We start from the raw sequence: 15,398 nt of genomic DNA, 5'->3' as shown, positions 1-15,398 counted from the left end.
TGGAGAATGGTATGAGTATAAGGGATGAAAAATATGTCTATGAGCAATTTTTCAATTTTTGGGGCAAAAATGTAATTTTTAACTTTTACGGGGGCAAAAGTGTAAATTTTAAAAAATTACTCCACCGAGACTTTGGATAAGTCTGAGAATTTTATCTAAGCTATGGATATGTGGGACAAGTGTATGGTGAAAATTTGGAAACAAATGGATGAAATTTTAAAAATGGGCCAATGGGAAAGTGACACATGGCATTTTTTTAATAAAATAATATTATTTTAATGAAAAGTCAGCCATTTAAACCCAAATTTTAAGTGCTGGCCGACCATAAGGAAGAACAAGAGAGGAAATAGAGAGGAAAGGAAGAAAAAAAGAAAAACCAAAGAGAAACAAGAAAATTCAAAGGGAAATTCGCGGTTTTCGACCGTTTACGCGTCTAACGGTAAGATTTTTCGATTTTAGCTTGATTTCTACCTTTCCTATGCCTTTATTTCCATTTAGCATGCTTGAGGAGAGAGATCAAAAAGTGATATCAAGGGCTGGACGAAATTCTAGGAGAGAGAAATTGAAATTTTTAGGTTTTGATTTTTAGTTAAATTGATAGTTTTAGTTAGTTAAATGTGTTTAGAAATTAAATTGGGCAAGAAATCAGTAAATTTTCACAATACCCACTCTTGGCTGGATGCTCAATGCTGTAAAATGATGATGAATTGATTTTATTCTAAGGAAAATGAAGAGAAAATGATGAAAAACGATTAAACGTGATAGAAAAACAAAGTAGAAAATTAACCGACTTAATGTCCCATTTTTCGCCGAATTTTCCAAGGAAGGGAGTGAGCTGATTTTGTTGTTTTTAGAAGGTTATTGGCTGATATTTAATGGTTAGAAATGTTGGAGAGAGAATGGGATGATTTAGAGCTAAAATGGAGCGCGTTAGCAATTTATCGGGTAAAGTGCCAAAAATAGGTTAATACCGCATTTAAGCCGTTTTAGGCTATTGCATTTCATACCATGCATTAGTATAGGATTTAAGTTAATTATATAGTGATTTAGCATCAATGTGATGAATTGTGTAAATTTTTGTAATGTGTCTAGGAGGAGAGCCTTCCGAAAAAGGCAAAGAAGTCGTACCCGACAAGTAGTGATCGGGGCGCTTAGAAAGCTTTTAGTTTGTACAAACGGTGAGTAAACTTATTATTATTGTAAATTATCTAGAGTTTATTTTAAATGCCCTTAATGTATTTTATGAAATGAGAACGAGATTAAAACGGGATTTTTGATGTTTTAGGAATAAATGTGACAAATAAAAATATATTGTATTGATTATGAAATTGAGTAATTGGAGGCTACAAATTGACTTGAAAAATATATATTTTCCTAGGAATGGCTTATGAGAAATGAGTATATGTGGCTATATTTTGTGAATGCATTGGGAAATTTATGTAAGTTGTTTTACTATGCAGGCTGGATAAATAAATAAAAGCCACGTTATACTGTCGAAATTTTATTAAAATTGGTGGGTTAGTCACTGCAGTGACGGGTTTCCGTGGACTGCCTATTAGAGGGGCACGGTAAACCCAGTTATATAGTTACTCCGGTTGTAGAGGCGAGGAAAGTAACTCCTGGGGTAGTATTAGAGCTCACTTCACGTCGAACCCCCACGTGAATGTGTAACTCGGCCAACGCCAAGGAACGGCTGGTTTTTAAAAATAAAAATGTGTTTCACGTGTGAATATTTTAACACCCTTGGCGGACTCGGTTAGATGCCTCGGCCAAGGTATCCCCGAGGATTAGTTTTGGCTTGAGCCTTGTTTTAATAAAAGACATAAGCCTTAACAACTGTTTTGGTAAATTACAAATATTTTATGGTTTAAGAAACAAATTGAAAACATTATGAAATGGGTTGAAATTTGTTGTTTAAACTTGCCTCAATTTTACTCGCCTTTAGATATTTATGATAATGTCTGTTTACTCATTGGGATTGCAAAATCTCACCCAACTCCTTTCCACCCATTTCAGGTTCAGTATAGACTGTAGATAGCTGATCTCATCGAGGACTACCATTGGATCTGCATTTTCCAAACCGTAGGTTCACAGTCCTCTTTACTTTTGTTTATTCGGGGGCCTTCTTGTTATTGTAAATTAAATTAAATATTTTGGCTTACTGTATTTCAGTATGTATAAATTTATTTAGCTTTTACGCTATAAAAATTATTCACGTATAACTCTATAAATATTGTTTTATAAGAAAATAGAATATTTCCCTTAATATTTCTTTTATTTTCTTATTATATTCAAATAACCGTAATTTCGTTTTAAATGAAGATTTTTTACTTTTAAACTCATTTTGAATATGAATTATGTATTTTGTACTTGTATATTACGTTTTAGCCAGTTTTGAAATTTTTGAGAAAAAAATGACCAAAATACCCCTGTGTGGCGAAAATTTTATTTTGATTGTTTTTGATCTAAAATAGTAAATATTCTCTAAAAACTCGATATTTAACAATGATTGCTCACAGGAAAGGAAAGAAACTGATATGTAAGCCTTGCGGGGTTCCGATTGGCATTCCGGATAATGATTGTCATGGGCCTGAGGGAGGTTTCGGGTCGTGACAATTCTATTGGTATCAGAGCTTTTGGTTTTAAAGATAAGAGTTTTTGGTTTTAAAGTGGTTTTAAAAAATTACAATATCAGTGTGGCCCCGGATTAAGTTAGGTTAGGTTGAATAGAATGCATGCATCTGCATATAGAGCCTAAGGTTACCTAAACTTGCTCGTATTTTTTATAGATTACAATGCCTCCTCGACGCGGATGCCCACCTCTCACTAGATCGGTTGGGAGGGGAAGAGGTCGTTCCCAACGTCATCAGCCGGATACAGTAGAGGAGGAATCAACTGCATCTACCATTCGGGCAGCACCTGCTGCTGAGCAGGCCGATAGTCCTCCACATCCTCCATCTCCTCAGCCACCTACGGGTATTCCCGCCATGCCTACTGAGGCAGCACAAGCATTGGCAGCTTTCTTTGCAGCAATGGCTGGTCAAGCTCAGACTGGTCAAGTTCCACCTGTAGTGCCTCCAACTACTCCTTTAGTTCCACCACCAGTACAGGATGTATCCATTTCCAAGAAGCTGAAGGAGGCTAGGCAATTGGGTTGTGTATCTTTCACGGGTGAGTTGGATGCCACTGTGGCAAAGGACTGGATTAATCAGGTTTCAGAGACACTCTCTGATATGAGATTAGACGACGACATGAAGCTGATGGTGGCTACGAGATTATTAGAGAAGAGGGCTCGTACTTGGTGGAATTCGGTGAAGTCCCGTTCCGCTACTCCTTAGACATGGTCCGATTTTCTTAGGGAATTCGATGGTCAGTATTTCACTTATTTCCATCAGAAAGAAAAGAAGAGAGAATTTCTGAGTTTGAAACAGGAAAATCTAACTGTAGAGGAGTACGAGACTCGTTTTAACGAGTTGATGTTATATGTGTCGGATCTGGTGAAATCTGAGCAGGATCAGGCCAGCTATTTCGAGGAAGGGCTCCATAATGAGATTAGAGAGCGAATGACAGTGACTGGTAGGGAGCCACATAAAGAGGTGGTACAGATGGCTTTACGGGCAGAGAAGCTCGCGATTGAGAATAGGAGGATTCGGACTGAGTTTGCAAAAAGGAGGAATCCTGGTATGTCTTCTAGTCAGCCAGTAAAAAGAGACAATGACTCAGCGATTTCAGGGAGTACTACTTCTGTTTCCGTGACATCTCCTCGACCTCCATTTCCACCATCACAACAGAGACCTTCGAGGTTTAGCAGATCTGCTATGACTGGTTCTGGGAAGAGTTTCGGAGGTTCTGACAGATGCAGAAATTGTGGGAATTATCATAGTGGGCTATGTAGAGAGCCAACAAGATGTTTCCAATATGGACAGACGGGTCATATTAGGAGTAATTGCCCACGGTTAGGACGAGCCACGGTAGTTGCATCATCTTCACCAGCTCGCACTGATATACAGAGGAGAGATTCTTCTGGGTTGCCACCGAGACAAGGAGTGGCCATACGGTCTGGTGTGGAGAGTAATACCCCGGCACATCCACCTTCGAGACCACAGACTCGTACCTCGACAAGAGTTTTCGCTGTGACGGAAGATGAGGCACAGGTCCGACCTGGAGCAGTGACAGGTACTATGTCTTTATTTGATAAAGATGCTTATGTTTTGATAGATTCTGACTCAGATAGGTCTTATGTGAGCACCACATTTGCATCAATTGTTGATAGAAACTTGTCACCATTAGAGGAAGAAATTGTAATTCACACCACTTTAGGAGAAAAGCTAGTTAGAAACAGTTGTTATAGAGACTGTGGGGTAAGGGTAGGCGAGAAAGAATTTAGGGGTTACTTAATTCCTCTAGAGATCCTAGATTTTGATCTAATATTGGGTATGGACTGGTTAACTGCACATCGAGCGAACGTGGATTGTTTCCGAAAGAAAGTTGTTCTTCGAAATTCGGAGGGAGCAGAGATTGTGTTTGTAGGGAAACGCCGAGTATTACCGTCCTGTGTAATCTCGGCCATCAAAGCTTCGAAATTAGTGCAGAAAGGGTATTCGACTTATTTGGCATACGTGATTGATACTTCAAAGGGGGAACCTAAGTTAGAGGATGTCCCGATAGTAAGTGAGTTTCCTGATGTATTTCTTGATGATTTACAGGGACTGCCTCCTGATCGAGAGCTTGAGTTCCCTATTGATTTACTTCCGGGTACCGCACCTCTTTCTATCCCTCCATATAGAATGGCTCCGGCAGAGTTGAAGGAACTGAAAGTCTAGTTGCAAGATTTAGTGGATAAAGGTTTTATTCGCCCTAGCATTTCTCCTTGGGGAGCACCAGTTCTATTTGTCAAGAAGAAGGATGGCACTCTTCGATTGTGTATTGATTACCGTCAGCTGAACCGAGTGACCATCAAGAATAAATATCCTTTACCCCGGATAGATGATCTGTTTGATCAATTACGAGGTGCTATGGTATTCTCTAAGATTGATTTGAGATCTGGGTACTATTAGTTGAGGATTAAGGAGCAGGATGTACCCAAGACTGCTTTCAGGACGCGTTATGGGCATTATGAGTTTCTGGTGATGCCGTTTGGTTTGACTAATGCCCCGCCAGTTTTTATGGATCTTATGAACAGGGTGTTCCATCCACACTTGGATAAGTTTGTGATAGTATTCATAGATGACATCCTGGTTTATTCGAAGAATGATGATGAACATGCGGTCCATTTGCGCATTGTGTTGCAAACTTTACGCAAGAGACAACTCTATGCCAAGTTCTCTAAATGTGAATTATGGTTGAAGGAAGTGGTTTTCTTGGGACATGTGGTGTCTGGAGCTGGAATTTATGTCGATCCCAAGAAGATTGAGGCAATCTTACAATGGGAGCAACCTAAGACAGTGACGGAGATTCGTAGTTTTCTCGGCTTAGCTGGTTATTACCGGAGATTTGTTCAGGGATTTTCTTTGATAGCCGCTCCTCTGACTCGTCTAACTCGTAAGGGAGTTAAGTTTGTGTGGGATGATGTTTGTGAGAATCGATTTCAGGAGCTAAAGAACCGGTTAACCTCCGCTCCCGTTTTAACACTTCCTGTTAATGGTAAGGGATTTGTACTATATAGTGATGCCTCAAAGTTGGGGTTGGGGTGCGTATTGATGCAGGATGAAAAAGTTGTGGCTTATGCTTCTAGACAGCTAAAGAGGCATGAAGCAAATTACCCTACCCATGACTTAGAGTTAGTAGCAGTGGTGTTTGCTTTAAAAATCTGGAGGCATTACTTGTATGGTGAGCATTGTCGGATATTTACGGATCATAAAAGTTTAAAATATTTGCTCACCCAAAAAGAGCTTAATTTGAGGCAAAGGCGATGGTTGGAGTTGATAAAAGATTATGACTTGGTGATAGACTATCATCCGGGAAAGGCGAACGTTGTAGCTGATGCCTTAAGTCGTAAGTCTTCATCGTCTTTAGCAGCACTTCAGAGTTGTTATTTTCCAACATTAATAGAGATGAAATCTCTTGGGCTCCAGTTGAAAAATGGTGAGGATGGATCCTTATTGGCAAACTTCATTGTGCGACCTTCGTTACTTAATCAGATCAAGGACATTCAGAGGTCTGATGATGAGTTAAGAAAAGAAATTCAAAAACTGACCGATGGGGGAGTTAGTGAGTTCAGATTTGGAGAGGATAACATCTTGATGTTTAAAGATCGAGTTTGTATTCCTGAGGGAAACCAGTTGAGACAGGCGATCATGGAAGAAGCCCATTCATCTGCCTATGCATTACATCCCGGAAGCACCAAGATGTATAGGACTATCAGGGAGAATTATTGGTGGCCGGGTATGAAGCGAGACGTAGCAGAATTCGTAGCAAAGTGTCTCGTATGTCAGCAAGTTAAGGCGGAGCATCAGAGGCCAGCAGGTACACTTCAGTCTTTACCTGTTCCCGAGTGGAAATGGGAGCATGTAACTATGGATTTTGTTTTGGGATTGCCGCGGACACAGAGGGGAAAGGATGCGATCTGGGTGATCGTAGATCGGTTGACTAAGTCCGCTCACTTTTTAGCTGTCCATAGTACATACTCTATTGAGAAGCTGGCTCAGCTCTATATAGATGAGATTGTGAGGGTACATGGAGTTCCCGTTTCTATAGTGTCAAACCGAGATCCTCGATTCACTTCTCGATTCTGGCCAAAATTTCAAGAAGCTCTCGGAACCAAATTGAAATTTAGCACTGCTTTTCACCCACAAACGGATGGTCAGTCAGAAAGGACTATCCAGACCTTGGAGGATATGTTACGGGCTTGTGTCATTGACTTTATTGGGAGTTGGGACAGACATTTGCCATTAGTGGAATTTGCTTACAACAATAGCTTTCAGTCTAGCATTGGTATGGCACCATACGAAGCTTTATATGGAAGGAAATATCGTACTCCACTTTGTTGGGATGAAGTGGGTGAAAGAAAGTTAGTGAGTGTGGAATTGATCGAGCTAACTAATGACAAGATCAAGGTTATACGAGAGAGGCTAAAGGTAGCCCAGGATAGGCAGAAGAGCTATGCAGATAAACGGAGAAAAGACTTGGAGTTTGAGATCGATGATAAAGTTTTTCTTAAGGTTTCTCCTTGGAAAGGTAATAATTTGAATACTTTGAAGTATTAAATCTTATTGATTATACTATCATGATAAATTATGGTGTTTTATTGGATAATGAAAAGTGTGATTCGATTTGCGAAGAGGGAAAAGCTCAACCCGAGATATATTGGACCATTCCGAATCATTGAAAGGATTGGACCAGTGGCTTATCGGTTAGAATTACCTCCGGAGTTAGATCGGATCCACAACGTTTTCCATGTCTCCATGCTTAAGAAATATGTACCAGATCCTTCTCACGTCCTCGAAGCACCTCCGATCGAGTTGCATGACGATTTGAAGTTCGAGGTACAACCTGTGAGTATCTTGGATCGAAAGGATCGAGTACTGAGAAACAAGAGTATTTCAATGGTCAAAGTATTGTGGAAAAATGCTCGAATGGAGGAAATGACATGGGAAGTAGAGCATCAGATGAGGAACCAATACCCGCATCTATTTGTCGAATCTGGTAAGTGAAATTTTGAGGTCAAAATTTTATTTTAAGGGGGGTAGAATTGTAAAACCCAACCCTATAAAAACATGTCATGACATACATGCACTGAGTAGCATGTTATTATGCTAGGAAAGCACATAAGAAAAGACGAAACCCGATATCGTACCTAACGGTACACTTGAGTTGATTTAACCTCGAACTAGTTCAAATAGGAATTGTAGAATGAAATTTAATATTTTATAGTCCAGGAATGAAAAAAATGATTGTTCGGAGTTCGAGGGTTCATTTAGGGTAAAATTGGAAATTTTGATGTTCAAGGGCAAAATCGTTATTTTGCCACCTAAGATAATAATTTGATCATGGAGTGAAATTTTTGACCAAGATTAACTATTTGGAGTATAATTTAATGATAGGAAGTGAAAAAGTTTAATTCTGGTGATTTTTGGAGTGTAGGGGCAAAATCGTAATTTTGCCACCCACGGACAAAATTTGAGATTTTGAGAGAATTTAGATCAAATTTGACAAATTGGAAAATGATATGAGTATAAGGGATGAAAAATATGTCTATGGGCAATTTTTCAATTTTTGGGGCAAAAATGTAATTTTTGACTTTTACGAGGGCAAAAGTGTAAATTTCAAAAAAATTACTCCACCGAGACTTTGGATAAGTCTGAGAATTTTATCTAAGCTATGGATATGTGGGACAAGTGTATGGTGAAAATTTGAAAACAAATGGATGAAATTTTAAAAATGGGCCAATGGGAAAGTGACACATGGCATTTTTTAATGAAATAATATTATTTTAATGAAAAGTCAGCCATTTAAACCCAAATTTTGAGTGCTGGCCGGCCATAAGGAAGAACAAGAGAAGAAATAGAGAGGAAAGGAAGAAAAAAAGAAAAACCAAAGAGAAACAAGAAAATTCAAAGGGAAATTCGCGGTTTTCGACCGTTTACGCGTCTAACGGTAAGATTTTTCGATTTTAGCTTGATTTCTACCTTTCCTATGCCTTTATTTCCATTTAGCATGCTTGAGGAGAGAGATCAAAAAGTGATATCAAGGGCTGGACGAAATTCTAGGAGAGAGAAATTGAAATTTTTAGGTTTTGATTTTTAGTTAAATTGATAGTTTTAGTTAGTTAAATGTGTTTAGAAATTAAATTGGGCAAGAAATCAGTAAATTTTCACAATACCCACTCTTGGCTGGATGCTCAATGCTGTACAATGATGATGAATTGATTTTATTCTAAGGAAAATGAAGAGAAAATGATGAAAAACGATTAAACGTGATAGAAAAACAAAGTAGAAAATTAACCGACTTAATGTCCCATTTTTCGCCGAATTTTCCAAGGAAGGGAGTGAGCTGATTTTGTTGTTTTTAGAAGGTTATTGGCTGATATTTAATGGTTAGAAATGTTGGAGAGAGAATGGGATGATTTAGAGCTAAAATGGAGCGCGTTAGCAATTTATCGGGCAAAGTGCCAAAAATAGGTTAATACCGCATTTAAGCCGTTTTAGGCTATTGCATTTCATACCATGCATTAGTATAGGATTTAAGTTAATTATATAGTGATTTAGCATCAATGTGATGAATTGTGTAAATTTTTGTAATGTGTCTAGGAGGAGAGCCTTCCGGAAAAGGCAAAGAAGTCGTACCCGACAAGTAGTGATCGGGGCGCTTAGAAAGCTTTTAGTTTGTACAAACGGTGAGTAAACTTATTATTATTGTAAATTATCTAGAGTTTATTTTAAATGCCCTTAATGTATTTTATGAAATGAGAACGAGATTAAAACGGGATTTTTGATGTTTTAGGAATAAATGTGACAAATAAAAATATATTGTATTGATTATGAAATTGAGTAATTGGAGGCTACAAATTGACTTGAAAAATATATATTTTCCTAAGAATGGCTTATGAGAAATGAGTATATGTGGCTATATTTTGTGAATGCATTGGGAAATTTATGTAAGTTGTTTTACTATGCAGGCTGGATAAATAAATAAAAGCCACGTTATACTGTCGAAATTTTATTAAAATTGGTGGGTTAGTCACTGCAGTGACGGGTTTCCGTGGACTGCCTATTAGAGGGGCACGGTAAACCCAGTTATATAGTTACTCCGGTTGTAGAGGCGAGGAAAGTAACTCCTGGGGTAGTATTAGAGCTCACTTCACGTCGAACCCCCACGTGAATGTGTAACTCGGCCAACGCCAAGGAACGACTGGTTTTTAAAAATAAAAATGTGTTTCACGTGTGAATATTTTAACACCCTTGGCGGACTCGGTTAGATGCCTCGGCCAAGGTATCCCCGAGGATTAGTTTTGGCTTGAGCCTTGTTTTAATAAAAGACATAAGCCTTAACAACTGTTTTGGTAAATTACAAATATTTTATGGTTTAAGAAACAAATTGAAAACATTATGAAATGGGTTGAAATTTGTTGTTTAAACTTGCCTCAATTTTACTCGCCTTTAGATATTTATGATAATGTCTGTTTACTCATTGGGATTGCAAAATCTCACCCAAATCCTTTCCACCCATTTCAGGTTCAGTATAGACTGTAGATAGCTGATCTCATCGAGGACTACCATTGGATCTGCATTTTCCAAACCGTAGGTTCACAGTCCTCTTTACTTTTGTTTATTCGGTGGCCTTCTTGTTATTGTAAATTAAATTAAATATTTTGGCTTACTGTATTTCAGTATGTATAAATTTATTTAGCTTTTACGCTATAAAAATTATTCACGTATAACTCTATAAATATTGTTTTATAAGAAAATAGAATATTTCCCTTAATATTTCTTTTATTTTCTTATTATATTCAAATAACCGTAATTTCGTTTTAAATGAAGATTTTTTACTTTTAAACTCATTTTGAATATGAATTATGTATTTTGTACTTGTATATTACGTTTTAGCCAGTTTTGAAATTTTTGAGAAAAAAATGACCAAAATACCCCTATGTGGCGAAAATTTTATTTTGATTGTTTTTGATCTAAAATAGTAAATATTCTCTAAAAACTCGATATTTAACAATGATTGCTCACAGGAAAGGAAAGAAACTGATATGTAAGCCTTGCGGGGTTCCGATTGGCATTCCGGATAATGAGTGTCAATCGGGACGTCGCGGCGATTGTCATGGGCCTGAGGGAGGTTCCGGGTCGTGACAAAATGGATATTCACAAAAATATTCATAACACTATTATCTTATTTTCATTTTAAACAAATAAATCTTAACTTCATATTTAATTTTATTTTCCTTAATTGCTTTTATTTGTGTTCTAATTTTATTTCTTCATTTTAAATATTGAAAACTTTTCTTTAGTCTTTACAACACTTTTAGTGAAAACTAGGAGAATTCCCTCATCTAAAAAATATTCAAGAAAATCACTTAGTACCCGTTTGGCCTGACTTATTTTTAGCTTATCTACTGCTTAAAAGCATAAGCTAGATCAAATAGGGTTTCGTAAAAAGCTCTTTAAAAAAAGTAGCCTTTTTTTAAAGAATAAAATTTGAAAAAAAGAGCTTAAAAAAAAAGGCTCCAATTAGGAGCTTTCTCTTCTCTTTTTCTTTTAAAAAACACGCCAACTTATTAGGAGAGCTATTTTTTCCCAAAAAGATCTTCCCTCTCATAAAATACTCCCTCCTTCTCTCCTTATCGATCTTCCTCTCCTCTCCCTCCCTTTTTGTAAATCATCATTGTAGAGTTTTTTTGTTCTTACAAAAATTAAGAAAAAAGAAGATCAAAATTTCAAAACTGCATTCAGATATTATTTTTTTTCTTTCTATTTTGGTTTTCATTTTATTTTCTATCGTTTTTTTTTTACTTTGAAAACTCTCTTTATTAGTTGATATTTCTCAATTTATTGTTTGATATAACAATTATGTGATGTTTATTTATTCTTAACTTCTTTATAATGTATATAATATTTGATGATTATGATTAAAATAATTAATTAAATAGGTCAATGGTAGTTGAGATAAATTAAATGAAAATTAAGATAATATTTGTTGATTATGGTTGTTGAGATAATATTGTTCATAGAGGTGAACTTTGTTAGTAAGGACATCAATAACTAAACGTAATTTTCCTGAATTATTATTACCACCTCAGACTTTTCTTCTTCTTTTTTGGTTTCTCTTCCATTATTAAGGTTAAGAGTTCCAGTAGTCGACTCACTGCTTTCTTTGATCTCTCATTTTTTTTATTTGATTCAATTTTTCTCTCTTGATTTTATTTATTTATTTATTATTATTTAATAAAAAATTATTTATGAATTATGTGTTACTTATAAATTATTTGTGGAACTCTTTTTTTATGATTTATTATTAATTATAAACTTTATGTTATATAAAAATCCTTTTAATATTTTCAAAATTTTATTTTAAATAGATAAAAAAATAATTTTTTTTATTTTGAATAAAGAAATTTGTGATTAATAGAAAATTATTTATTAAATAAACTTTATAGTAATTTTAACTAAAATTAGAGTTTATATAAGTTGTTTTGCCAAACAACTTATCTATAAAAAAAAGTTTATAAAAAGTAAATTTACCAAACAACTTTAGCTTAATTTTAAAAACTATTATTTTTCATAAGAGCTTTATAATAGCTTTTAAGTTAAAAAAAAGCTAGGACAAACTTGCTCTTAATTTTTTTTTTGGAGAGATTTCATGGTTGGATTTTAATATTTTATGAAAAAAAATATTTGGGTTAAATTCTTTTATCTTTTAAATGTTCTAACATTTGGAAAAATATTTTATCTCCTCTATTGTAAAGCCCGACCTTATAAAATACTAGTCATGACATACATGTGATGATAGCATGATTGCATGTTAGGAGAGTCCCGAAAAAAATTTACAAAAGTCAGTATTGTACCTAGAGGTACAACAAAGTTGATTTAATCATCAAACTCGATTAAATAGGAATTTTAAGGTCAGATTAAGATCATCACAGTCCAAGGATGACTGAAAATGGTAATTCGGAGTTTGAGGATCAATTTGGAGTCGAATCGGAATTTTCACTATCCAAGGGTAAAATGGTCATTTGCCACATAGGGACAAAATGATAATTTTTAGAAAAGATTTATTTGGCCCCATTTGACTTATTGGAGTATGATTTGAGGTTTAGAAGTGAAAAATTTTAATTTCGATATAATTTGGAGTATAGGGGTAAAATGGTAATTTTGCCACTCCAGGGGCAAAATTGTAATTTTTCACCACCAGGACAATTTTCCAGCACATGGTCTTCCTTTTTCCTCATTTTTTACCTTTGACTAATCATGTGGTGGAGATAAAATGTTTAAATTTTTAAAATTTTAAAAATAGACCAATAAGAAAATGCCATGTGTCAAGCTTAGGATAATTTATTATTTAACTAAAAAAATCAGCATAAATCAGCCCATTACTCTCCAAATATTCGGCCAAGCAAGGAAGAGAGGGAAAGAAAGGAAGAACAAACCCTAGGTGAGGAATTTCAAGAGAAAAAGTGTGGAAAATCAAGGAAAACAAGTGAAAAAGGTAGGATTTTTCAACTTAAGCTTGAAATCTATTTTTGTCACGACCCGGAACCTCCCTCAGGCCCATAACAATCGCCGCGACGTCCCTGATTGACACTCATTATCCGGAATGCCAACCGAAACCCCGCAAGGCTTACATATCAGTTTCTTTCCTTTCCTGTGAGCAATCGTTGTTAAATATCTAGTTTTTAGAGAATATACACTATTTTAGATAAAAAACAATCAAAATAAAATTTTCGCCACACAGGGGTATTTTGGTCATTTGTTTTCTAAAAAATTTCAAAATTGGATAAAACGTAATATACAAGTACAAAACACATAATTCATATTCAAAATGAGTTTAAAAGTCTAAAATCTTCATTTAAAACGAAATTACGGTTATTTGAATATAATAAGAAAATAAAAGAAATATTAAGGAAAATATTCTATTTTCTTATAAAACAATATTTATAGAGTTATACGTGAATAATTTTTATAGCGTAAAAGCTAAATAAATTTATACGTACTGAAATACAGTAAGCCAAAATATTTCATTTAATTTACAATAACAAGAGGACCCCCGAATAAACAAAAGTAAAGAGGATTGTGAACCTACGGTTTGGAAAATGCAAATCCAATGGTAGTCCTCGATGAGATCAGCTATCTACAGTCTATACTGAACCTGAAATGAGTGGAAAGGAGTTGGGTGAGATTTTGCAATCCCAATGAGTAAACAGACATCATCATAAATATCTAAAGGCGAGTAAAATGGAGGCAAGTTTAAACAATAAATTTCAACCCATTTCATAATGTTTTCAATTTATTTCTTAAACCATAAAATATTTGTAATTTACCAAAATAGTTTTTAAGGCTTATGTCTTTTATTAAAACAAGGCTCAAGCCAAAACTAATCCTCTGGGATACCTTGGCCGAGGCATCTAACCGAGTCCGCCAAGGGTGTTAAAATATTCACATGTGAAACACATTTTTATTTTTGAAAACCAGCCGTTCCTTGGCGTTGGCCGAGTTACACATTCACGTGGGGGTTCGACGTGAAGTGAGCTCTAGTACTACCCCGGGAGTTACCCTCCTCGCCTCTACAACCGGAGTAACTATATAACTGGGTTTACCGTGCCCCTCTAATAGGCAGTCCACGAAAACCCGTCACTGCAGTGACTAACCCACCAATTTTAATAAAATTTCGACAGTATAACGTGGCTTTTATTTATTTATCCAGCCTGCATAGTAAAACAACTTACATAAATTTCCCAATGCATTTACAAAATATAGCCACATATACTCATTTCTCATAAGCCATTCCTAGGAAAATATATATTTTTCAAGTCAATTTGTAGCCTCCAATTCCTCAATTTCATAATCAATACAATATATTTTTATTTGTCACATTTATTCCTAAAACATCAAAAATCCCGTTTTAATCTCGTTCTCATTTCATAAAATACATAAAGGGCATTTAAAATAAACTCTAGATAATTTACAATAATAATAAGTTTACTCACCGTTTGTACAAACTAAAAGCTTTCTAAGCGCCCCGATCACTACTCGTCGGGTACGACATCTTTGCCTTTTCCGGAAGGCTCTCCTCCTAGATACATTACAAAAATTTACACAATTCATCACATTGATGCTAAATCACTATATAATTAACTTAAATCCTATACTAATGCATGGTATGAAATGCAATAGCCTAAAACGACTTAAACGCGGTATTAACCTATTTTTGGCACTTTGCCCGATAAATTGCTAACGCGCTCCATTTTAGCTCTAAATCATCCCATTCTCTCTCCAACATTTCTAACCATTAAATATCAGCCAATAACCTTCTAAAAACAACAAAATCAGCTCACTCCCTTCCTTGGAAAATTCGGCCAAAAATTGGACATTAACTCGGTTAATTTTCTACTTTGTTTTTCTATCACGTTTAATCGTTTTTCATCATTTTCTCTTCATTTTCCTTAGAATAAAATCAATTCATCATCATTGTACAGCATTGAGCATCCAGCCAAGAGTGGGTATTGTGAAAATTTAATGATTTCTTGCCCAATTTAATTTCTAAACACATTTAACTAACTAAAACTATCAATTTAACTAAAAATCAAAACCTAAAAATTTCAATTTCTCTCCCCTAGAATTTCGTCCAGACCTTGATATCACTTTTTGATCTCTCTCCTCAAGCATGCTAAATGGAAATAAAGGCATAAGAAAGGTAGAAATCAAGCTAAAATCGAAAAATCTTACCGTTAGACGCGTAAA

At 35.5% G+C, this 15,398-nt stretch overlaps 2 long non-coding RNA genes across 2 annotated transcripts; both read left to right on the top strand.

Annotated features, from left to right (window-relative positions):
- The first annotated feature begins 341 nt into the window (after positions 1–341).
- On the top strand, positions 342–2,118 carry LOC148764266 (uncharacterized). Its single transcript, XR_016024472.1, has 3 exons — positions 342–439; positions 1,093–1,178; positions 2,017–2,118. It is a non-coding gene; the product is annotated as an uncharacterized LOC148764266 (long non-coding RNA).
- Positions 2,119–9,247: 7,129 nt separating this feature from the next.
- On the top strand, positions 9,248–10,799 carry LOC148764265 (uncharacterized). The gene is made up of 3 exons (XR_016024492.1): positions 9,248–9,334; positions 10,173–10,238; positions 10,676–10,799. It is a non-coding gene; the product is annotated as an uncharacterized LOC148764265 (long non-coding RNA).
- The last annotated feature ends 4,599 nt before the right edge of the window (positions 10,800–15,398 follow it).

This window comes from Theobroma cacao, chromosome 2 (genome assembly GCF_053813885.1).
Source record: "Theobroma cacao isolate CCN51 chromosome 2, ASM5381388v1, whole genome shotgun sequence".
In the NCBI taxonomy this organism is placed as follows: domain Eukaryota; kingdom Viridiplantae; phylum Streptophyta; class Magnoliopsida; order Malvales; family Malvaceae; genus Theobroma; species Theobroma cacao.
Note: the sequence above shows the minus strand (reverse complement) of the source record. Positions and strands in the feature narration are given on the sequence as shown.